Below are 25,457 nucleotides of genomic sequence, written 5' to 3'. Positions count from 1 at the left end.
GTGCGAAAGAGAAGCCGCCAACTGAATCAAACTTTAGCAACGCATTCAATTTCTGAGCTGAACAGATCGGCAGACTTTTATCAAGCTGTACTGGCTTTTGTTTTCCAAAAAGGCGGAAGATGATCATGATAGAAAAATCAAGGAAGGCTCCATTGGACTATTTTTGGCCCTAAATCTAAATTTTCACTGCAAAACATTAAAAAATAAGAAAGAATGGTGGATTTTTTCCCCATACATGTTAGCTGTTTTGTTGGCTCATAACTGGCCAACTAGCCTCAAGCTACGGACACACCGGACATGTGACTCAAGCTAAATGCACGTTCTTGATCGTGCGTTTAGCCCATGGTGTTCACACGGGACTAACAGGGCGGGGCTTCTTTTTCTTTTTCTACTGTTTACTGTTTTCATGTCCACCACCTAAAGTTAGAAGAGGTTTGATGTTTGGACTAATGTAATATAATTCCAGCCGCCCACAAAACGCAATAATTCATTTTCTTCTCCGTGATCGATTTTCAAACTTTGAAGAATTGAAAAGGATGCCATTAACTTGCAACGTGCCTTCAGTGGGTACGCACTTTGTACGTAGACCCCAAAAATGATCATAGAAACATGGGCAGCAACACATTAATGCAAGACTTTTAAACCCAAAAGCTCAAAACCTGCATTTGCATAGACTTTTTATTGAAAGTGGTCACTTGAGAGGGTGGTGTGAACGTAGCTCAACCGTAATCACAGAAGCATCCTTAGAAAAGCCAGAAATGGGAAATTTACTTTTAAGGTTTTTGAATTTGATGAGGGAATTTAGAAAGTTCTAGTCAGATTTCACAATTGTCAGCTAAAATATTGTTTTTCAATAACATACAATATCTGATTAATGTCAATGAGCATGCCAGTTGAGGTTCATTTAGACATTTACAGATGTTTGTTGAAATCTTTGGACAAGGAGTGTAATTACAGGGCGAGCATATTAAGAAGGTGCATGTTTTACTGTTGTCTCACAGAAATGTTAAAGGTATTGACTATTAGTACTTTACTAGCTTGAATGTATCTCTTCTGAAGAAGCACTGAAGCGTGTGTATTCTATTCTGTTAGCATGTTTTCATACTGGAACTGATGCTTAGGATTTCTATATCCGTATGTGTTGATACTGACACGACTGTCTGAACATTTCTTTTTTGTGTATGGCTGGTTTTCTCTGTGCTGACTTACATTTTGAATGCAGGCTGGCTGTGGCTCCTCCTGACAGTTTCACCTGCTCACCTGTGTTTCTCCATGGAGTTGTGCTCAGCTGCCTGCACTTAGTTAATTGTCAGTTCTGTAATTAGGGGCATCATTCTGAGCCTTTAGTGTTCTTACATTTTGGATGTTTTCCCTGATTCCTCTAGTGATATGCAGTCGTTTAGTGTCCGTGCTCTGGTTCTGGAGTCTTTGTTTTGGCTTTTTCCTCTTCTTGTGGGATTTTTTTTTACTTTTTATTCAACTGTTTTTGAGTGGTTAATCTTTCAGTTTGAGTTTTCTCTCCACCCAGATTTCAATTTCTTTCCCCCCTGACATAGGTCTACTACGGTTAAACTCTTTTCCACCATAACTGTAATTGAACTGTTTGCATTCTTTCAATTGTCATTACATTTTAAATTCCAATAGATTCCAAAGCAGGAAAAAAAGTAGCTTTGTGCTGAAGTGCTTAGGCAATCATAATAATTCAGCTGATTCTGACGTGGAGAAAAGCAGCTTTGAAAGACAAAATCACTTGATACGCATTGATTGCTGGAATAGTTTAAGGAGCTAGTGTTATTTAAGTGTGGGGACATCACTGGTGTTAAAGGGTTAAAAGTCGAGTTTCTCGCATCATTTTGGGATGTCGTATTGATAGATTTAGATTTGGGAAGTAAAAAAAAAGCTTTAAAAAATTGGCCTAACTTAATTGAATGAACGCTGCCCATGCCAGAAGGAGCTTAACTCAGTTTTGTGAGAAAATGTCCCTTTTTAATTTAGTTAAATAATACAGTCAGTGTGGAGTTTTTTTTTTAATGCTCCACCTTTGCTGCCTCAAAAGAATATCATCAATTACTCCTCTTTTGAAGGTTGTGTTGAGTGGTACCAGTTTTTGTCATGCAAATAAAATCTTTAAAAAAATACCTTACTCTTGCCAAAAATTGACCGATTTTGCCCAACTTTCGAGGGGAGACCCGGCTGCAGATAAGATGGCACCCAGACATCATTGGCCAGAAGCTTTCAGAATTTTAGCACCTTTTATTAAAACCTTTTAATGTGAATAAATGCTTGAGTGCGCAAGATGAGCTTAAAATTGGGAAAAAAAATGTTTTATTCATTTTAAAAAAGGATATTAACGAAGGTGTTCAGATTTGTAAAAGTGTTAACCCTTTTATACTGGACCTTCAGCCAGTGTTTACACTCCTTTGACTACCATAACTTGTCGACCCGTAATGTGATCAATGTGCATCAGCTGATTCTGGAGCGGAGAAAAGCGGCTTTGCACCCGAATGCAGCACATTACTAATATAAAGTGTTGCATAGCACTTTTAAATTGTTGCATATTGGCGCAAAGCCGCTTCACATTGATCGTGTAAGGAGTTACAGTATGTGAAAGGGCATAGTAGGTGTTGTCTGAAACATCGTCAGTGTTAAAAGTTCAAAGCTTAAAACGGGAAAAGAAACCGTAACTGTCAAAATGTCAAGTCGCCAGTTGAATTAATTTTCGACCAAAAAAGAATAATAATAAAAAATGAATTTTTGAATCAATATGGGATGGGGGGACGTGAACTTCCAGTCCCGGTTGGGGACTTCCAGTTCCGGCTAATGATGCCTATAGGCAAATATCATTGGGATATTTGTCTGCAGCCAGGTTCTCTTGCAAAATTCTGCTAAATCAGTAAACTTTTAGTATTCACCTGCAAAAACAAACAGACCAACATTTGAGAGTGCGACATTGTAAAAACTCCAATTTAAGTCCCCTGGTGTTGGTGCGCCATAAAATTTGTTGTGTGAACAACGCCTTCTCTTATCTTTAAAAAAAAAACTATACGCTTCCTAATATCTACAGCACCCAGTTTTTTAGCTTGTAGAGGAGATAGACCCCCACTTCAAAGAGCATACCAGCCTAGGAAACTATGGGGGGGGGGGGGGGGGATGTCTTCCAGTACCCCAACTTAGCTTTTCTCCATGTTTTTTTTTTTTTTGGCATTAAATTAAAAGGATTGTGTGTTTTCAAGCAAACAAATAAATGTCTCTGACAGCATAGCATTAAAGTTTGCAGTAATTCCAGCTAAATGTATTTCTCTAGGCATTCTCCCTAATTCTAATGGTGCTCTCATAGTATGTGAGCCGGTGAACAGAAGAATGCACACATTTACATTTTACGGTCCCTGTTGATGGGGAGGAATAAATAAATATTAATTCCCCCTATGCAGATTGCCATAATCATGATGAATGCTTTCCTGCAAGGAATTAGCCTTCAGGTTAAAACAAATAAAAAAGCATTGATTTTCGGCAAGATATCCTGCACAATACGACAAAAAAAGTAGAGATGACAAAGTTTAGAGAAGTGTAATGTGGTGTTTTCTATACCAACATGAAGTACAGCTAGAAGTTTGGGATTTCTTGGTCTTAAACAAAAATCCAAAATTAATGGCATATTAGGTAGCAATAAAGTTCATGCATATTCCAGTTAAGACAATAACCAGACGTGGAATTCTTCTACAAGATATTATTGTTCACTTTTGGCTATCCCTTCAGGGGTTTGGCTTAGCTTTCACTGATTTCCACAGGTGCTCAAGCAGAAGGTTTTACGCAATGTGCCCCTCCTGACACAACCCTGTATTTGATCCGGGCTGGGGATGGGCACATGGGGACCTAGACTTGGGGCCCCTTGTGGCTACAGTCTTGCCTAAGGCCCCAGACTGGGTGAAGTTCATTGCATGGAATTCATCTATATACTGGATATCATCTGATTGATTGTACCAATAAATCAATCTCACAACTTATCTATTGTTATCATATAAGTGTTTGGTTTACAAAGACGTCTTTTAAAATGTCCTTGGTTTTTAGGAAACAGAAACAAGGTAAAGCAACTGTTTCATTTTGGGTGTTTTGCCACATTCACACCGGGTATGTGTCGCGCGTTCAGGAACACACTGTATGATGGTTCTTGAACGCACTTTGGTGTTCGCAATGGACTATCGCTACCCGACACTAGCGCATGTACCTACAGTTGGAAGAGGCTTGGAGTGAAATGTCAAAGCAGTGCAAATTTAGTGACTTTCGTTTTTTTTTTTTTTAATGAAAGACTTGGCGTCATAGAATTCTGGCCGGACACAAACTATATTTAATAATTTCTCTTCTGTGATCAATTTTCAAATGGTTGGCAATTGACACTACTCATACGTCACTACTGCATCCGAGCCCCTGATTGGTCAAAGTTCGACCTGGTTTAACTTTAATGTATGTTCAATAGCCGCGGATTTTGTATGTAGTGCCAAGAAAAGGACTTAAAAACTTGCGTACCGAGATGTGAAAGAAAGAGTTTTGAACGCAGAACCCCTTAACGCGTGTTTACATAGACTGTTCATTGGAATTGGAGGCTTGAACGCATTTTGCTGATGTGGCGATGTAACATAATACATTGCAAATTCTTGGGTTTCATCTGAGATAGTTTGATACAAAAATTATCTGTGCATTTGCAATGTTTTTTTTAAGTTATTGTGTATTTATTTTTGCTTAGAAACAATCGCATCCGGTCAAAATAAGTTCACGAGTAATTTAAAGGAAAGCTTAAAAAAAGCCAAACAGCTATGGAGGATTTAAAGACAGGATAAAAACAAGAAAGGCCAACATAGTAGGTACAGTGGTATAGGAAATTCAATAGATTAGCAAGAAAAAAAGAAACTCACAAATTGAGAGACAACTGTGTTAAAGAAGTAGAGGGTTTCAAGGGCAAATAGATGTAATCCTCTTCTTTTTACAATTTCCAAGTAGTGGAAAAAAGCTAAATATGTGAAATGAAATGAGTTGGAGGTAAAAAGAAAGATGAATGAGAGAGCAGAATAATACTGAGCCATAACAGCAATGAGTATGAATTCAGCGCAGAGTTACTGTCTTAATCAGGAGTAGAGTGCAGGCCTTGTTATTAATACAGTGCAGCTCCAAGAGCTGTTTTGTTTCAGATTAGATTTTAAAGAAGGACCTGTGGATAATATGTGCTGCTGAAATGCTGGCTGTAAGTCATTAGCATGCTTGCAACAAAGAATGAGAGATCACTTTAATAGCAAAGAATGCTAATGACAGTGATTGGGATAATCAAAGCAACACAGGCGAAAGGGTCGAGACAACAGGAGGTCAGCGTTTTCTCTAGTTATTATTCTCCCTTCCTATCCCACCCTTGTTGAATTGACTCCATTAAAAAAATAGCAGCACTTTGCCTCAAATTCTGATGCTGTTGATGGATGTTACAACCCATTAATCTTAATGACTAGTAAATGCTGAACTCTTGTTCTGATCTTATTGTCATGACTCAACATCCCACCCTCTTAGCAGCTCCTTCGTCTACTTTTCTGCAAATAGGCTTTTCTACATTTCTTTTCTTTTTTTTTTTTTGCGTAGGTTTGAAGAGCGTGGATGACTGTTAACAGGCGTGCCAATAACAAATGCACTTCGAGTAGCATTCCCAACAGGTACGGTGGGGCTATATCCATGATCAAGGCAATTAACCTGCTTGCGTCTGCTGGGATCTCCAGCTGCAGGAGAGACTGAGTTTAACACTGTAACCTACCAAAGTCTAGCTGGTAAAGGGCATCTGTTCCACAAATCAGCAAAGCTTCCGTATGTAATCACATTTCACACTACGCTAATCACTTCAGCCTTAATTTATCGCTGCTATGAAAACATTCTCATGTGATGTTAAGAGAGAACAGCTGGAGGGAAGAAGGAAGACGCAAAGGCAGAAGCAGGATCAGCTGGAAGGGATGCAAAAGAAGAGGGAACGATTGCGGAATTGCGAACACGGCCTAAAGATTTCTGACTAAACCTCACAAATTCAATCCAAGAAATCCGATGGAGTGACTGAGCTGGTCCCTCGTATGCCCTTCTTCTCTTGCTCCTCCCATCCTTCACTATTTGAGAGCAGGGCTCTCAAAGTCCCTAATCCGGTTTGATAACGACATTCTGCGAGGAGAAAAACAGCTCCTCAGAGGGCGGGAGGAGTGGAAAAATAAGAAAGAGAGAATTTCAGGTGTGGCAGCAAAACCAGTCTGCTGGTTGCATCAATTTCTTCTTTAATTAAAAGTTTAAATCCCACTCACTTTAAAGCTTCTACTTTATAATTAAGACTCTGATCCTCCTTCCTTCACATCACCAAAAAAAATAAATAAATAACCATATAAGAAAAAAACTTTTGCGGTTTTCCCTTTAAAACCCATTAATTAAAAATCGCCAATGAACAATGGTGTAATTGAGGCAGACCCCGACTTTGCTCATTAGCTACTGGTTAATTGAACCTCATGGCAGTGTTTACCAAAGGAATGCTGGAGATGAAACCATTATCATTTTACCTCGCTTAATTGCACCCTTTAAACAAGGATGGCCAAAAGGGAATTTGAATGTTTCAGATCACACACAAAGGACATTTCACAGGATCCTTTGTGGTTTTGTCTGATGCTACGTACATACCCAGCATGTTCAAGACCGCCTCTTTTTTGCATACGCTTTTAGCATATGGGGTTCACACTTGACTGTTGCTACCCAATACTAATGTAAACCTGTGGTTGGAAGAGGCTTGGTATGGAATGTCTAAGCGGTGCAAATCTTGATCTATGCTTTTTCTTTCACAACTCTATTCCAAAATATGAAAGACTTAGTGTCATATCAGTACCTGCAATTAACAATTTATCCTCCGTGATCCATTTTTCAATCGTTTGTACTTCTGTGAATTAAAAGGGACGCCATCCATACGTCACTACCAAATCTGAGTCCCTGATTGGTCAACTTCTTTAACTTGAACGTGCATTCATGTTGTACGTAAAGCCCGAAAACGGTCTTAACAACTTTCGTGGCTACGGGTAAGTGCCAGAGTTTTGAACGCAGAAACGCGACACACACATTTACGCGCGTTAATGTAGACTTTAAATTGGAAGTGGCCTCTAAAACGCACATTGCCGAAGGCGTTGTGAATGTAACTTAGACTACGGTCACATATCCCAAAATGCCACTGCATGGGGACCTAGATGGATATGGCGGATATTAAATGGATAAATGGGATATTTAGCAGCTGGCCGCACAACGATATTTGTAATCAGGGGATCGAAGACACACTTTTACACGCCACACTGCAGCCACAGAAGTATCAAGAAAAAGTTGAAGTTAAACAGCGACTGGACGTTTTGACATTGGTCAGTGGCTGCACAGGCACATTTTGAGGTCGCGCAAAATCCAGCGTTGGCACTTGACAGGGGCTGTTGACATGGACCAGGGTTTGCCATGACCAGACATCAATCTGGTTATCCCGGCTACCTTGGGTCCAAATGGGGAAGATGTTATTGATGCTGCATAAAACTCATCATGGCGTTGATAGCACCACAGCAACTAAAGACCTGGATATTGATGAATTGAGTTGATGCTGAGAAGAATACGAAGAAGGGCTTACTGCACTACTCATAGAAGAAGTGCAACACGCACAAGTAGGGCAGAAAAGAAGAAGTTGTCAGATGAGGCAGTTGTTGGTCGGACAGTTTATCTACCCCGGGCTATCGGGCGGCTGCCGGCCGGTGGTACCTTATATATACGACCGCCGTCCGGATACATTTACACGTTGTCAAATCAGAGCTGCTCCTAGCCGTTGATTCGGCTGCCACGGCCCTGTTAGCACCCGATTTTGTAAAGATGTCGTCCCTGCCTGACTGCTACCATCTACATTCATGACCACGCTAACGATTTTTCAAGAAATTGGGCGGCGGCAGCTAATCTTGAAGATCCTGCCAATGCCTCTCCATCGTGCGATGGTAGTTGTATTTGTGTCCGTAGCCATAGGATGGCTTAAAGTCACTTATAGACAGTGATGAGATACTCAAAAGTATGTTCCCAAACATTTTGGCCTAAATTTAAAGCAAATGGCCCAAAAAGGTGGATGCTGTTACCTCTGATGGTATCGTATAAATGTAGTGCAGTCATTCTGCGTTAACACCTCAGTACTGGCCAGACTATATTCATCCATCAAAAGTCCTTTAACCAATATCCATCACAACAGCTCCCAACAGCAAGGGCCAAATGCTTTTATTTTCAGAGGACCATAAATACACTCATAACTTCCCTGAGTGCAATAACTTTCTTTTGGCGCCCTCTCTCAAAACAATTTAAACTTCCATTTCCTCCCGCTTTGGTCTCCTTGCAGCTCCCATCTCAGGTCGGGGGAGACCAATGAAAGGCTGCTCCCAGAGGAGCACGAGTGAGACCTATTTTGGCATTTCTCAGCCACACACAAAGAAGGTGGCTTCAAAGGATTCAGGGCAGCTGCACCTATCACTACACAGAAGCTGTTGTCAGTCAACAACCCTCCTCTGGTTCAGAGCAAAGCATCCGTCTCCTCTCTGTTTCTTAACATTATAGCCGAATTATCATGATCAATTTTCCTTTTGGTATATGCATTTCTATACAGACCCACTCTGATGAAAATTGTGTTTTTGGTGTTTATAACATGTTCTTGTGACATTTTTCTCATGGTGGAGGGTTAGGTTTAAGCTTAAAATTGCATTTCTGAGTATTTCTTTTCTGAAATTGTTGTGAATCAGTAACAGATGAAAAAAAGCTTAAAGATGTGACATACAAGGTGAGGGGCTGTATGCTAGCAGGAGAGTCTAAAGAAAGGGATGATGGGAAATGGGGCTTACTTTGTACCAACAGCCGTGCCCACAACTCAGAGGTGAATTTCTAATAACCTGTGCTGCTCTGCAGAAACTATGTTTAAAAAAACGACACAGGCTTTCTTTTTTTAATTTTGGCTAACAGAATCATCATAAGTCAATTGGAATGGTTCTTTAGCAGTGTTCTGGCAGTATCAAGTACAGCGGCCAAACAATAGTACACTAAAATAAGATCACACAGTGTGCAGGGAAACAAAAAGTTAAAAATATAACACTTTACTCCTAGTTTTGGGCATAACTCATTATAAAAGTAATGCATTAGAGTAACATATTCATTTTTTTCTGTAAAAAAGTAGTGTAGGGCATTACTGATGAGTAACATTTCATTCATTACATGGTCTGTAATTCATGTCTAATACAACCGTCTGTCCATTGAGACCAGCGGGTACATACAAGTGGAAAATACCACAAACAAGAGATTTTTTTTCAATCAATGTTCACTTAAATTACTAGGATGGATGTCATGTTACATTTGATTTTAGATTTTATTGACCCAAATACTTTCATTTCATTTCAGTTCTTAATAAGTTTGATTAGTCCAGCTTATTGACTAAGTAACAGTGATAAGTGTCTGCCAAGAACCAGCAAGCTAATTTTTTTTAATAATGTAAATTTTTTCCGTTTTACGAAGGTTACTTATTTCCAATTAGCTAGTCTTTATCGCTATTTTTATGATGTAAACTAACCAGAGCTAAGGAATGGTTGTTGGAGTGTGCCCTGGTAATTCCACGTTGCCAAAAAATAAATTATTGTTCGTTGTTTGTGCTTTGTTGATACATCTGTCCATTTAGTTTATGCTCTGTCTTTTTTTAGTGGATGGGGAATTTTTCTTTTACAATGCTGTTACTGTTAATAGATGATAAATGCGGTACATTACACTGCTAAACCCCCTCCCCCCCCTAGAAATAGAAGTCTTATTTTTTTTTTTTAAATTGGATCCTTAGGCAAGACCCTTCAGGCAGCTGCCTATGTAGCCATAAGGGGGTCCAAGACAGGGTCTGCCTGTGCCTGTCCCCAACCCAGATAAAATGTAGAGTTATCAGAAAGGGCATCTGGCGTAAGAAATCTCTGCCAAACCACATGTGCAACTCAATGAAAACTGATTCGCTGTGGTTATCCCTGACGGGATATGCCAAAAGGTGAACAACAACATTATGCCATTTTAAATGTTCTTGACAAGATTTTTTTTTTTTCAAAATTGTCCTGTTTTTATTATTCAAATGTATTATTGCAAACCAATTTTCGTGATTTCATAGTCGATGGAAACACAGCTACTGTTCAATATATTTGCTTCAGGGAAAGTGCTTGTTTGAAACACCAAAAAAAACTTTTTTTGGGCTGTAAAAAAAAGAGAAAAAAACATGTAACCCAAAGTCACAAAAAACACTTGAGCAACCAAGCCTTTTTGAATAATTGACCATTTATAATAATGACAGCAATTCAATAACAAGCATCCTTGTTAGCTCTATTTTTAGCAAAAAAAACAAATGTAATTTCTGCAGAAACACTTCGAAATAGTTAAAGGGTGATGGTTTTGTTGGGGGGGGGGGGGGGTAGCAACTAAAACTTGACATCATACAGCACGGCTGGTTTGAAGGAAAAACCTTTATTTACAAGTTAGCGTTTAGTGGATATGTGTCATGCAGCAGGGTTATGATGAGGCAAGAGATATAAACTCAACATCAAAGTAACAAAACAAAAAACAAAATTAAAGATATGATTTTTTTAAACAAGGCCTCAACACAATTAAATCGGTTAGTTCAAAAGGGGTCCAAGTCCACAATTTTTTTCAAAATAGAGATATTATATGTTCTATGGTCTTCAAGGGAAATGCTATCTGATTATGTACAAAATACGTCCCAAGTCCGTTGTAATGTATCGACTATGCTTGACATTTAAAATGCATTAAGTGCAAAATTCCTGGACTTGGGCCTCTCTTGAACGGGTTTTGCTTTATCCTATAGATGGCAGCACTAGTTATTCAATATGACAGCGCCCCTGTTTAATTCAAGAAGGGCCCAAGTCCAGAGATTTTAGTTTGTCAGTCCTCTGAAATTATAAAAGTGAGGTGCTTCTTATTATAGCATTTGTAAGCTATGAAGTGGTATTAAATCTGGGTAAAGTATTAATCATTTGGTGTAGCCTCCCTTTAAGCTATAAAATTAAAATCCTTTCACTGGAAAAACAAACATCTTGGACTTGGGCCCCTTTTGAACTAACCGATTCAATTGTGTGCCAGAACAATATCAGAGATGTGCAAGAAAACTTACAGACTTTGATGACCCGAATCAATGTTGCTGCATTCCACAGATATAGAAACCTGGGACATTGACATTGCTACTAAAGTGATTGTCCAGTTTCTCTTATAAGTTAAATGACAATAAAGCAATGCACAGGTTGCCTTTTGTCTAAGGTGGTGTTTTTCCACCACCAGAACCAATCAGATGACTTGTCATACCCAAACACAACATGAAATAAGAAGGAAATGACAAAAAAAAAAAGAAAATCCCATTCGCGGTTGCACACATGGGTGTGTGAAATGTGCTCTCTGCGTTTGGACCATCCACATCTGAACTCGTCAAACATTTGGTGGTTTAACCCCCCAATCCAAAACCTTAATGCTGAGGGTTAAACAGGGAGGCATCAGGTCCCACTTTTAGAGATTTTGGTATGACTCAGCCATGGATGTAAACTTACAATCTTCCACTTTCAGGGCAGACACTACAATGCCACAGAATACTCCAAAAACCTGGGAGGGATAAAATCCTATTACGTCTAACCATGTACACTTGACCTTGAGGGCATCAGAGAGCCTAATATAAGTGTTGTTATCGTTATCATTTTTCCTGGTTGGTGTTGTTGCCTTGTTAGCATGTCTGTGGTGCACTTTGACGGTTTGAACAGCAGCCTTGGATGTGGTGCCGTTGTGACGCTTAATCAAGTCTGTCGATGAAAGCCAGCTGAAGACTAACAACTGTTTGATGTTGACTCGCGCAGAACACAGTGAGCTACCGGTATGTTGGTTGTTGGGTGATGATGACCTGTTCCTGCACGGTTAATGAAATTGACACTATCCAAACACAAAGATGTTGCTAAATTTCAAAAACAAATTAATGAAAAACTCAACTGAGTTTTACTTTTTTGTCATCTGTAAGACATTATTCCATATTAATTATGTAAAAAAAACTCCTACAAGCTTCACTTTTGTTCCCTAAGGTTTTAAGATTTCTGCCTCCAAGCAATAAAGTGGAGATAAACTGAGTTGTGTTTGTGGTGCTTGAAAGAATTCCAGGAAAATGCGCTTGTTCTACTAATAATCCATAGCCCTCACTGTGAACTGTGGCTATGTGGTATAGTTTTGATGAAAAAGAGTGAGAATCCCAAAGACAAGACTTGGCTATTTAGAAAAACAAACTCATGCATCAAATCAGTTTGCAGGGCTACAGTTGGAACAATAGCTGGAACGAAAGGAGAAAAGCCCCTGTTTCAATCCCAGCTGGAGCTTGTCTGTGTTTGTTTTGCGTTTTATGGACGTTGACCACTGATTCTAAACGGATTGTACAGTGAGTGTGAGTGCATGCTTGGCTACCTGTCTGGAGCGCACCTCAGCTCCTGCCAAAGACATCTGGGATAGGCTCCAGCTTAACCCCCCGCTCACCCTGAACAAGATGGAGAACATATTGAAAACGTATGAATGGTGGCATTTGATAATTTACATCACCAAATTGTTTCAGTGAGTATTTTCTCCTTGCTCAAATGGTTCTGTGGCCTTTTTCAGCCTTGCAAACCTCACTTTTCATGTCTCCACCGTTCAACCAGTAAGTTGTCAATTATTCATTCATCTCCCCACTTAATAACAGTGTCCTAATTGTCCATGGCTCTCCAGGACGCCTCGTCATGCCCCTCCCAGAGCACTCTGACTGAATGCCTTTCACACTTTCCACTTCACCTCGTGTCCATTTTTTCTCTCTCCACATCTCCTTTTCTCTCTGCACTTACACGCCTGCCATAATTGTAAGCTTCTCTAACATAGCCTGCATTGTATTTATTCCTCTACGGTTTGCTCTCAATATATATATATTTTTCCCCATCTTCTCAATCATTAAGAAAGATGCCTCCCCAGTCTGTTCTTTTCAGCCAAAGTCCTAGTTTTGATGCCGTTATCACCAGTAACAATCACAGCCCTGTGTGTTACAGGCATGATACAAATCCTCATGATGGGACATGAACAAAAAAAAGAAAAAAATACATATAGGTAGTAGAGCGAGAGTGCATGGAGGCAGTTGGAGATGCAGGGGAGGTGGGAGGCAGGCGGAGGAGTGGTGGATGGATGGATGGATGGATGGATGGATGGATGGATGGATGGATGGATGGATGGATGGATGGATGGATGGATGGATGGATGGATGGATGGATGGATGGAGAGCCTGAGGAGAAAAGAGTAGGAGAATGGTTTTGGAAGAAAGTGGAAGAGAGTGACACGGGGGGGGGGCTTAGATTGTGTGTTAGTGGATGCTGGGCGGGAAAGCGTTTGGCTGGTTGGAAGGTGGGTGTGTGAGTAAGTGTGCGTGGGTGACAAAAAGAGACAAAGCTAGTGAGAGTGATGAGATTATAATGTGCATGAGTGCGATACACCGAGTCTGCTTTGCTTTTGTGGGTGGATTGTGTTTGCATGTGTGTGTTTGTGTGTGTGTGAGACGGGAAGCAGGGGAAGGAGAGATGCTGAGCGTGTACCAGGAGAGTGAAGGCCCCTCGGGGCTGTTGTTGCATTTTGAATCCAAGACACACACTGACATGAATGTAATTGGTGGAAACTAGCTCAGACTGCGGTTCTGTGGGAATGGAGACATAGTAGATCTCTTATTTTCTGTCTCTCGCACTTTGTCGGTTTTTATCTCCTCCGCCCCTCCTCCATCTAGTCTCGGGCCCTTTCTACTCTTCCCTCTTGTTGATTGTGCTTTATATATTGCCAAACGCACTCATGTGTGAGTCAAATTCCCTTTGGAACAATTAGGGTACCTCTCAGTGCGTTCCCATTCATGGTCTTGCCTCTGCTTTTCTTTCTCCATACCTTTTTCTCCATTTTGTCTTTCTAAACATTTACCTTACCGTGTTTTCTGGACTACCAAGTGCACTTAAAAGCCTTAGCTTTCCTTAAAAAACAACAGTGCGCCTTGTAATTCCAATGGATTAATTCTGCTTGTACTTAATAATGGTGAAGCAATTTTGAGAAGTACAGTTTGGGTTTGGAACTCAAAACCAAAGCACAGTAATCAGGGAAAAGATGCAGTACAAGGATTAACCTGGGAGTGTTTATCTGTGTTTTTTTTCTGGAAACTATACCTTTCTGGTGAGTTAGTTGGACAAAAATTGCTCAACTGACGAGGAGGATTTAAGGACTAAGAAAAAAAAGCAACAATATCAAAAATGTCTCCTTGAAAAAAGAATCTACAGTAAGAACAAAAATATATACATCCTCTGTACAAGGTTAATCTTCAAAAAATTAAAGCGGCTGCTCAACAATCGAGACCTTCAATGCTCACTCAAGCAGGACACATGGACAATGTGCAGAAAACTGCTTTGTTAAATAGGACAAAACCCAAGCTCTGTTCCAGCAGAACACAATGCCAAAGTAAATCTTTTAATGTGTTCTCTTACTCAGAGACCTTGTATTTGAAAGCGATTTATTAGAAGTGCATCGAACAAGAATAATTACGAGTGGGTTTTTTTAACCACTAAACCCATTCAAGTGTGCTGCTGCTGCCTGATTACAGCACGAATCGCTTTTGTATCAAAAAACAAAAGCTTGTCGAGGGTTTGAATGATGCTCACTTAAATGTGACCACGATCGCACTGCGCTAAGTGGTTTCGGTGAAGTTGTTGATGGAAGTTTGTTGCACTGCAACACATTGTTGTTTTAGTTGAAGAGGGCAAAACTTTGCTAAACCTGTTGTCATTTAAAACTTTTATCAGTTCACGCAGGCAATGTCCAAATTCCCTCACTACAAATCAATTCAGAAAAAAGCAATTCAGACACCATGCTCACTACTCTAGATTCTTGCCAAGAGTGTGCAAAGCAGTAATCAAATCAAAAGGTGGCTACTTTGAAGAACCTACAATATGACATATTTTCAGTTGTTTCACACTTTTTTGTTAAGTATATAATTCCACATGTGTTAATTCACAGTTTTGATGCCTTCAGTGTGAAACTCTGTGTGAACTCTTTCAATAAGAAGGTGTGTCCAAACATATGGTCTGTACTGTACGATAAATATAAATAAAGTGTGTAGTGAGGAGTTTTAGAGCCTTAAACATTTATATTCCTACTGCAGATTTTTTTTTTAGAACGTAACCCCTGCAACAAATGAGGGACCACTATAGGATGTGTGTTATTCATTGACAGAAAAGTCATTGCTATGACATTCAAGTGAGCGTGCAAACCAACCAGAGCGTCATACCAACTTTCATTCGATCTCATGCTTTATAATGTTGACCTTTTCCGTGTTTGGCTCCAATGGATGCAGGCTGTATGTGTGTGGGCATCGTTGCCATCTTAACATGCTTGACTGACAGCCCCATTCATTCAGCAAAGGGTCAACTTTAGAGACAAAAGACATTCAAAAAAATGAAATAAAGGTTGAAATGTGTTCAGAATCCAATTTCATGCCTGATTTTCTGTGGAAAAAAATAAAATAAAATAGAAGAATGATGAAATGTAAATTGTGTTTTCCTCACGACGTATTGGGGGGAATCATCATGAAAAAGTCAGGACTTAATCTAAGATGCACACGACTATTCTTGTCCCCACATTCGCACACTTGTGTGGATCCTTTATTAAATAATGAAACCATCTCAAAAATGCCAAAATATGCGAAAGAAGTGTTGGCGCCTTTGTCTGTCGCCTTTCAGAAAAGGAACTCTGCTAGGCACCCAGTTGGGTTCCTCACCATGACTAATAAGACAGCTCCATTGCTCATGCAGAAAGGTGATATTTCTTTTTTTTTCCCTCTCCGCCTGTCATTTGTGATAAATAGCAATAAGGTGAGTGGAACTGAGGCAGTCTCAAAGGGCCAAAATTCGAAATATTTTTCGAGAACAGCAGCACAGCTTCTTTTTTAGCGCTTGGTTGAAAGAGCAGCAGTGCAAGGGTTAATCCCCCGTGCTAAACTGTGCCCTGTTGCCTCTGTATTCAATTACCTCTGGTTAATACACCCGTTCAACCTTCTCTGTCAAAGCAAGAGGGAAGCCAATTCCCTCCTAATTCTGTTCAAAGGAGTGTGTCTTTAGAGGAGATCCATGTATGAAATGCACAACATATTCCTGAGACTGGCGACACACTGGCAAATGATTTAGTTTCATAAACATGGAAAGCGCGGCAGATTCTCGCTGATTGGTGTCAGGCTGATTGATGAAGTCGCGGTGCGAGTTAATATGTGAAGGAAAAGGAGGCGTGCTGCAAAGTGCATGGAGTAGGTAGGACTCTCCTCCTTTGGATCAGTTGGCTCCTGAGTAGGGCCGTACCATAAGACTGGTATCCATAAGGAGCCTCATATTAGCAATATCAAGCATTAACATCTTATTTTTCAGTACTGTCCAGTCAATCGCATTTCGTTCCTCAGTTCTCGCCCTCCTGTAACGCTGTCCGTACCGCAGCTCTGATCCCTTTGACCTTCTGCGTCTGACCTCCTCTCTGATGATGCACAAGAGTTAATGTTTCTTTTTTTTTTTTTTCCATTGAGGATATTGATCCGGACTGATACTGGAGAAGACTCTTAAATTTGGACTAATTAACAAATGGGTGTTCTTTTGCACGGAATGTACTGAAACCTTCCAGAGTTGGCTATTCGCTTACAGGAGGAAAAAGAACATCAGAGTGGCCAAAGAGTATATATAGACCTATGCTGTATTTTGAGTGTTTGAAGACATTTTTTTCAATCCTGCTATCCTGTGAAAATGCCAAGATCATGCAAAATCAACTTTTTTAAGCTTTTGAGTGTATTATAATGTTAATTCCTGACTATAAACAACCCCAAAGCGGTTCTTATCCACTCACCAATTTGTGAGTATTCCTCTAAAACCCTGCTGTCTCAGTACCAGCTTCTCCCGATCAACAAAAACGAGTGGGTCTTCACATTGTGACGTCACAAAGTGAGAAACAGCCCATTCCAGGATGAGAAGTAAAGCATGATATAGGCCCTTTAAATCATCTAACCTCGATCCTTCAAATTATGAACAAAAACACAGGATGAGTTTTAAATAGCACTATAGGGATGTTATAAATCAAAGGATTTGACAGTCACTTGCTTTGACAATTTAAAAAATATTATTGTTCTTAGAAAATTTTAAATGTTAATGATGATACATTTTAAAATACAACTATAAGATCTGTGAAAATTCCTCCTCAATACAATTGTCAGGGTAAATACATTTCACCACAAAGGTCAAAAGGTTTTGGAATCAGACTTTTTTCTTTCTGTTGTAAAATCGGGCTGTTTTTACGTTACAATGTATATTGATTGAATTGCTTGATAACAATAAGTTTTATTAATTCTCTACAGCATTTCCAGTGTCACGCTTTTTAACTCAGGCTAAAGGTATCGTATGGTGTGTGGAAGTGGTTTGCCATAGAAGTTTTTTGGAGCTATCTGGGTAAAACAAACTGTTTCATCACTTAAAGCACAACAAATTATGGGCGCAAGATAAAAGTGAGCACAAACTGCAGATGTTACAAAACCTAGAAGTTTTTACTGCGGCAAGACTGGTAAAACAAGCCGGAGGCTCCAGTGATCGACATGCGAAACCTGAAACCAGCTCGACTGTGAGCAACATTCAGCTATGGTTGGAATTGTTACAGTTGTCCTGGGAGACTAATTTCCTCACCGCAGATCCAAACGGGACAAATGCTGTGGTGCGAGCGGTTTAAAGAGGAGTCCGGCATTTAGAAGGGTGTGCAACCACAGGCAGTGGAGTGATTGCTGATACAGCTGTGTAAGCCATGAACAACTGGAGAATACTAATGTGTGCCTTGTTAAACACGTCACATTGGTCCTTTTTACGACAGGATTTGTGATTTTTTTTTTCCCAAAAAAGGTAATGTAGGAAAATGTGTAAAATTTGAAATTCTTTTGTCTATTTGGAGATCATATTTTGATTTATTTAAAAATCGTTCCGAGTGGTCATTTAAATTTTTAATATGCGGTTTTCAGCCAAAATAAAAAACAGTCAGTTGTGCAGAGTGACAGGACTTCATTAGAAATGTGTCTGAATTGTGGGCAGGAACGTTGGCGCGGAGCAACCCTGACTCCCCTCCCCATTGCTGAGAGCTTTCGGTTTACCCGCTCTCCCTGGATCTAGTTGACTACAAGTGGATGCATCAGAAAAGCATTTAATCACACTTGGGTCTTCCATGCATAGACTTTATGAATGTGTCTGTAGTAGGAATAAATACAGCAGGTGTGTAAAAACAAATCAAATATGCAATCTTGAGAGTTTATTTTTAACTCCTTGATCAGGAAGGCGGGTTCTGTCATTGGCTGCAAACAGGACACATTTGAAACAGTGATGGAGAGGAGGTCACTGAACAGACTCCTTTCAATCATGGACAACCCAGAGCATCCTCTCCACCCTGTTCTGGACAAACAGCGGAGCTCCTTCTCTACGAGGCTCAGACAGCTCCGCTCCAAAACTGCCCGGTACCAAAAATCCTTCATACCCAATGCAATAACCCTGTACAACAACACACAATGCAAAAGATAACCTTTGCACATTTTTATTATCTATTTATTTAGTTTTTTTCTATTTTGCACATTTCTTTTGCACATCTTTTTACCTGCACTGTTCTGTAAATAGCTTTTTAAATTATAATACCTTGATGTTTGCATTTAGGCTACATTTTCTTGTTCTTGCTTTTTTTATTTAATTCTAAGTCTTTTTTTTCCCTCTGCTGTCAGTTGCTATGGTGACAAACAAATTTCCCACGTGTGGGATCAATAAAGTATTTCTGATTCTGATTCTAAACTACATGTATTGAATATTGTTTTTACCATTTAAAAAAATGGTAAATAATAACTTCAAGTCAAATGTTTCATTCTGATTTGTTCTTAATAGCACACACTGCAGCACACCCGGCCCAACACAGCACATGTTTGTGGCTCGTCTCCTTGTAAAGTGATATGTCCCAATCAGAGCTGGAGTTAGTCCAGCATTATAAATACACAGAAGGGAAATGTATCCCAGATACAAAGATCAACTCCAAATCTCCAATTGGTAAATTTCCTTCAGCTGCTTCTGATAGGAGGTGGAAGTCTACCTGGGAGGAACCACCATCTTTGCTGTCAATAGGCTCTGGTTTTATTGTGCACATTGTAGTGCATGTTATTTATCCGCGGTGGTTCTTTTGCTCCTCTTTGCGCTCCGCATTCACACAATTCCATAAACTCACTTCTGAGAGCTGCCCAGCTTAACCACAGACATCCACTGCAGGCCACTCAGCAGCTTCAGCCGAGCATTACTCATTCACTTTCCCCTGTTTGCTCTCTTGCCAGCGGGGCTACATTCACTCCAGATTTCTCCGTTTCAAAAACCATCTTGTTCCCATTCAAAGCTCAGTCATACATCAAGCAGCAGCAGTGGCTTATTGGTCTGATTGCGCATTGCGGCTTCACAGATTTCTAGTGCGGTGCCATTAATGGGGAAAGTGTCTTTTATTTAGGGGGCATGATTAAAATATGGTGTGCTGTGTTTTTTGTGATAAGGACTTGTGGAGATGGAGAGATATGAAAAGAGCGCACTCAGAGGAAGGAGATGAGAGGAGAGGCCCTGAGGCCGGGCATGCTGGGTCACAATCCAGCGCCTGTGGGGGGTCACCAGCAGGAGGCGGAGCATCATCTGGCTCCATGAAAGTGGACTGTGTTTTCATCTCTCTCGACTTTAGAGAAGAAGCTGAAAAATTGGTCTTTGACATTCTGAGAGAAAGAGTCTGGGTGCCAATAGCTGGCTTTAGATTTAACACAGTTCCAGGGGGATATTTTTTACTGGAGAGAAGCAAATGCTCTGACGCAGTTCACAGGAGCAAAAGCTCTGTTTTCCTTTGAAATCTTTACTCCACACCTCTACTTTCCACCTGATGAATATTTATACCATTCACGCCTGCACGTCCTCATCTCAGTTTTGCCGATCCCACTGCTTCACATATAACGGGGAGATTGAACTCCAGAGTTGGAGATATCGTGTCACAGATGGGAAAATGTGTGTGTTTTGTCACATCCCCTGCTTCTTGTCCTTGATTCCATGGTTTGGTTTTGTGACAGGCCCTGGGGTTTATAGAGATGCTGTGGAAACAGGCTTGGCTGTCTGCTTTGGCTCCACTTCCTTTTCTATCCCTCCAGGGAGCTTTTGCTCCAACTTCCTCACGCTACTAATTGCACCTCAAGGTGGGCTTTACCCCTGGATAATTATCCATCCATGCTCTACAGCTCCTGGCGCCCCAAAATCCGTGCCGGCTGCATAGTGGTTCCGAGCCAGGCTTGCTTTGGGGGGGCGAAAGCAGCTGATCTGGGTTGGAGGTCCTCTCCTGGGAGGCTCAGCTGGAGCTGAACTGAAGCCAGGTGGTGTGAACAGGACGCCGGAAACTACAGGGTTGGTCACGATCTTCAGGATGAGAGCAGCCTACTTTCCCAGCAGGTTCCAGCGTCTTCAAAACAGCTGCAACGCTTCAGCAGCCTTTGTCAAAATAAAAACAGTTTTTTGCTTCAATGCAACTTTGTTCAGGAGCAGTGAGCTGAGCAAACATGGAGTAATAATTATGGGCTATGGAAAACACAACCCGCCCAAATGCAAACTCATATTTAGAGCAGACGTTTGTGTCTGCGAGACATTTTACCACCAAATACTGTTCAAATCTCGTCTCATTTTTCTTTGGTTTACCTCAAAAAATTTCATTGAAGGCTGGTTTTGTTGTTACTTTTTGGCTGACTTCAAACACATCCTCTACTTTCACCTCTGTTTTATGAAAACATCACACTGTTGTCTGCAGAGGCAGTCCTGGCTAGTCCTGGGCACCTTGGGCCCCCAAGACCTCAAAGCCTGCATACATAAGATATGTAAGACTAAAAGTAAATACAGAAGTTAGCAAAAATATATAAAACAAATAGGTGAAAACATTCACTAGCCAAAAAGTTTACATGGCAAATTTGGTAGCATTTGGTGCAGACGGGTGACAATTTCCAACGCTGCCTCCATACTTTTGTCTTTGGAGTTTCTTTCTTCCTCTTTTTTCTTTTCTTTCTGAAGTGTGCACCTAATGCTTCCTTTGTCCTTTATCCCCAACTGCTACACAAACGACTTTTTTACCTCTTGTTTTTACCTTGTAGTGTTGTTTTTAATGCCTCTGACTTTCTCATTTACGGCACCTCATTTGGACTCATTTTAAGGAACCATATAAATCAGGGGTCTCAAACTAGCCCGCGGGCTATTTGCGGCCCCCAAGATGACATTTTGCGGCCCCTGCCTTAATATGTGTCCCGCCAGTTTTTATGAATGACAATTTTTCAGTGATGTACGCGGAGCTGACGAACCAACCAATCACAGTGGGGTACATGAGTCTTGGGGGCGTGACATTGACGGGGCTTGAAAGCAGGGGAACATTTAAGGCAGGAAACCTGACAGCCCCTTCCCCGGACCACATTAAGGAGTTCCTTACTTTCCTTTAGAACATCTTTATTCGCTCGTAATTTTCTAAATACATGCAGTCTGTGCTGAACTTTTCTCTGGGCCGCGCGGACCCGGGGGAGGGTTAAGGTTATGGTTACGGTAAGGCACACGGCGTAACAACCCCGACCAAACGCCTCTCGTGCAGCCTGTTACTGCAGCACACCACTCCCGCCGGAGATGGGTTGCTGACGAGAATAAATGTCCCACACCTACATGCGTAATAGCTAATGGGGCTTTAAAATTAAACGCGTGCGAGCAACAAGAAGATTTAGTCTTAGACACACAAAAAATACATGTGGAAAATGCAACGATAGACGCCTGGATCGATGGGTAGGGGGGGGGGGGGGGGGATGAAGCTGCAAGGACACTGAAGGAGAACAGGAAGTTGGAGTTGTCCTTAACATTCAATTTAGTTTTAATATGCCTCTCCCCCTTAGTATGATCTGTGTTATCATATCTTTATATTTATTTTAATGTTTTGTAATGTATGTAGCCTTTTTTAATCAATGGGTATTTTAAATTATTTTAATTGATCAATTAACTACAAAAACGTTTCCCACAATGCATTGTTTAGTAGTCATCAGGACAGATTTCAGTCAGCACAGTACTAAATTTCCAGCTGCGTTCGAGTAGGTTGGCGCCTTGCTCCCGCCCCTTTCTCCTGATTGACAGGTAACGTTGGTGCAAAAACAGAAACATACGTCACACACCAGGTGATCTGCGTAGCGTTGCGTCCAATAGCGTTGTGTTTAATAGTTATAATTCAACACTGTTAACTGAAGTGTGTTAACAAGGATGTTTCAATAAGAAAACAGCAGATATAGAAGATTAAATAAACAGAAATGTATTACTGATTTATTTACTTTTTGATTTTTTTATTTAGGTATTTTATTCTTATTTGAATGAGAGTTTTATAAATACATTTTGTACAGAAAACAGTTAATAATAGAGTATAGTTAATAGCATAGTATATGTTCCATAAAAATGTATTGGCTTTCAGACAGTTGCGTGTGTATGTGCGCTGAAGTTGCGGCCCTCCCTTAGCTAGACCCTGCTTTCTGGGGCCCCCAGGTAAATTTAGTTTGAGACCCCTGATATAAATTAATGAATGAATAAATGAATAACCTTAAATTGATTTTTCCATCTGTCAAACACCCAGGTTGTGTCGGAATCCCTTCACTACATAGTGCACTATCTAATGTGTTTGTCATCTTTGTAGTGCTGTCCAAAATCTACATATCCAGAATAAAGCGCCCTGGAAAGTTCCTTTGTAAAAAACCAATGTGCATCAATGCTCACTAGATTGGCAAATATAGCCCACAATGCATTACATTTGAAAATTTTTTTAAAAAACAAAAATGTATTTGAATAAGTCTATTTTTTAAACAAACCACCTAGGTTCTCATAATCAGCACACAGTGGATTCCTAAATAGTCTCCGTAAAATTTTCATCTTTATTAGGTTTTTACTTCATAAAATCTGTGATGTTATAATTACCATTAAAACAAATTTAAAACTTGAAAGTCCCACACTATATCGTTTTCTTGGTAGATAGTAAGTAGGGAGGGAACTCAGCCAAACCCCCAGAGTCAAGACTTTAATGCAGATTTTTTTTTTCCAATTAATTTTTCACATAATCCAGTAAACCCAGTAAAGTGTGTTAATTTTTATGAATGAAAAGTTATTTATTTGTTTATTTAGTTTGGGTATTGTGCGGCCTGGAATTATAGGTGGTGAGTCTTCTTTCAGGCCCCGCTCCTCTACTTGCCTAATACTAACACATAATATTGTCACTAGACCAGTGTTTTTCAACCTTTTTTGAGCCACGGCACACTTTAACCTTGACAAAAATCCTGCGGCACACCAGCATCCAAAAAAATAGATAAATAAAAAAAAAAGAAAAAGCTCAGTCTGTATTGATCTACAGCCGCTCTGCAATCTCACATGCATTTTTGTGGTAATTGTTGCAGAAAACGCTGGAAGCTGCAGCTGTTTTTTCTAAAAGATGTATTAAAAATTCAGTCAAAAGATTCAAAAACTCTTTCATGTTTGTTCGTTGTTTTAAGACGTTAAGGGGAGAGACTCATTGTGCGCTAAGACAGTCACTTTACTGCATCATGGGAGATGAAGTGCCCGTAATCCGCCGACCGCAGAAAAACCATCATTTTGAGCTTCATGGTTTTGTTCACTTGTTCCAGTCTGATACCAGATTCTGTGGAAAGCTACACCACTAAAGACGAGCTTCAGCTGGTATTTTTGTTAGAACAGAAAGACTTTTTTGCGCTAAATCGAAACAAGGAAGTGAATACTTTAACCACTTCTGATTGGTCAGACTGATGACATGTGATTAAGCCTTCAAGAATGATTGGTGGAGACAGTTAAAGGGGCGGGACTTTTCCTTACACAGTTATAGCTGCAGCTAAATCGCGGTATCCTGTTATTCTTATCAAAATGTCTTTAATAGAATCATATAAACACAAAGAAAAAAGAATTTTATGATATTTCATATTCTTAACTTCTCAGTGTTTTATCAGGGCCTGTTTGGATGAACAAAGAGCTGATTTCCTGGAGATGGTAATTGCTTTTAGATCAGTTAATGAGGGAAATTTCTCACTGCACAATTGACCATCTCCCACGGCACAGGCACACTGGTTGAAAAACACTGCACTAGACCACCAATTCGACCTAGCGCAAGTTTCATTAACTTTATTTTAAAAAAAGGACAATTTTTATCTAGAGAATGAAAAATTTAGAAAAAATGACTATTACAGTTTTTTGGTTTTTTTTTTTTGGGGGGGGGGGGGGGCACTTTTACCACCCTTACGAGATTTCACCCCAGGCGACCGCCCACCGCCTCTGTATGTGCGGTTCAGCAGCAGCAGTTGAAACAATGAACACTGGCTGTCAATTTCTAACATGTAGCTTAACTCTCATGAGAAGATCAATTGATGGCCTCAAATTAATAGCCTTTAGCATGCTGCGTTGAGTCTAACTCCTCTATATTGTACGGTACGTTGACGTCACTCTCCACCATCCATTAATCTGAGGCTCTGAGACTCAGCCAAAGAGCTATCAACCTTTTTAAGTGTCACTTTCAAAGGGAAATGGATTGCTGTCTTCAGAGGGGAGAGAAGAGAAAGACGGAGAGGCGGAGGGTGAAAGATCTGAGGACAAACGACCCGGGTAAAAAATCGCCCTGGTCGGAAGCTCATCGCTCACTTCTCAGCGGCTCACTTCAGCACGCCATTAGTAAAGTACGTCCGGCTCACTTCAGCACGCCATTAGTAAAGTACGTCTGTGTTTAGATGTGTCTGTTTGATCACATTGGGATGGGATCCAGTTTTAAGAAATGCAGGTCGACTTGGGCTTGCCTTCCTGTTGAACTGCCAAGGGAAGCTCTCCAGCAAAGTCAATTTATTTGATTTCACTCCAGAAGGTGAGATAACCCAGACAATCCAGCCAAGTACAATTCATTCTCTGGAGACCATCATGGTTTGATCCTCTTCATCATCATCCTCTGCATGAGACTGTGTGAGAAGCTCCTTCAGTCAGACACTTTAACACCTCGCTGTAGGACAGAGGGCTTTTTTCCAGATCTTTCTTCTTGTCAACAATTAGATCTCAGACACTGGAGAATTGTTACTGTTGTGAATTATTTTAGGTGTATTTTTAATGTTATTTATTATCTGTCAGCTGTTTTTAATAAAGCTATAGTAACACCGTAAATTTCACTTTGCTGGATCAGTAAGGTTTTATTCCTTTCTGTCAGTCGCACAATCAGGTGTATTTTAGACCCACAGTGACATCAAAGTGTTC

The 25,457-nt window shown here is 40.3% G+C and overlaps 1 protein-coding gene across 3 annotated transcripts in view; it reads right to left on the bottom strand.

The window, feature by feature from the left end:
• cdh24b (cadherin 24, type 2b) overlaps positions 1 to 25,457 on the bottom strand; it is a 255,290-nt gene that overhangs the window by 183,319 nt on the left and 46,514 nt on the right. For 2 of the 3 annotated variants that reach the window (XM_078935508.1, XM_011486562.4), the window contains one exon: positions 12,520 to 12,589. The exons of the other annotated variant lie outside the window; for it this stretch is intronic. The gene's annotated coding sequence lies outside the window, so the exon portion shown is untranslated. The remainder of the gene's footprint in view (positions 1 to 12,519; positions 12,590 to 25,457) is intronic. 3 annotated transcript variants of the gene reach the window in all.

This window comes from Oryzias latipes, chromosome 17 (assembly GCF_053564925.1).
Source record: "Oryzias latipes strain Hd-rR chromosome 17, Olatipes_Hd-rR_3.1".
Taxonomy (NCBI): Eukaryota; Metazoa; Chordata; class Actinopteri; order Beloniformes; family Adrianichthyidae; genus Oryzias; species Oryzias latipes.
Note: the sequence above shows the minus strand (reverse complement) of the source record. Positions and strands in the feature narration are given on the sequence as shown.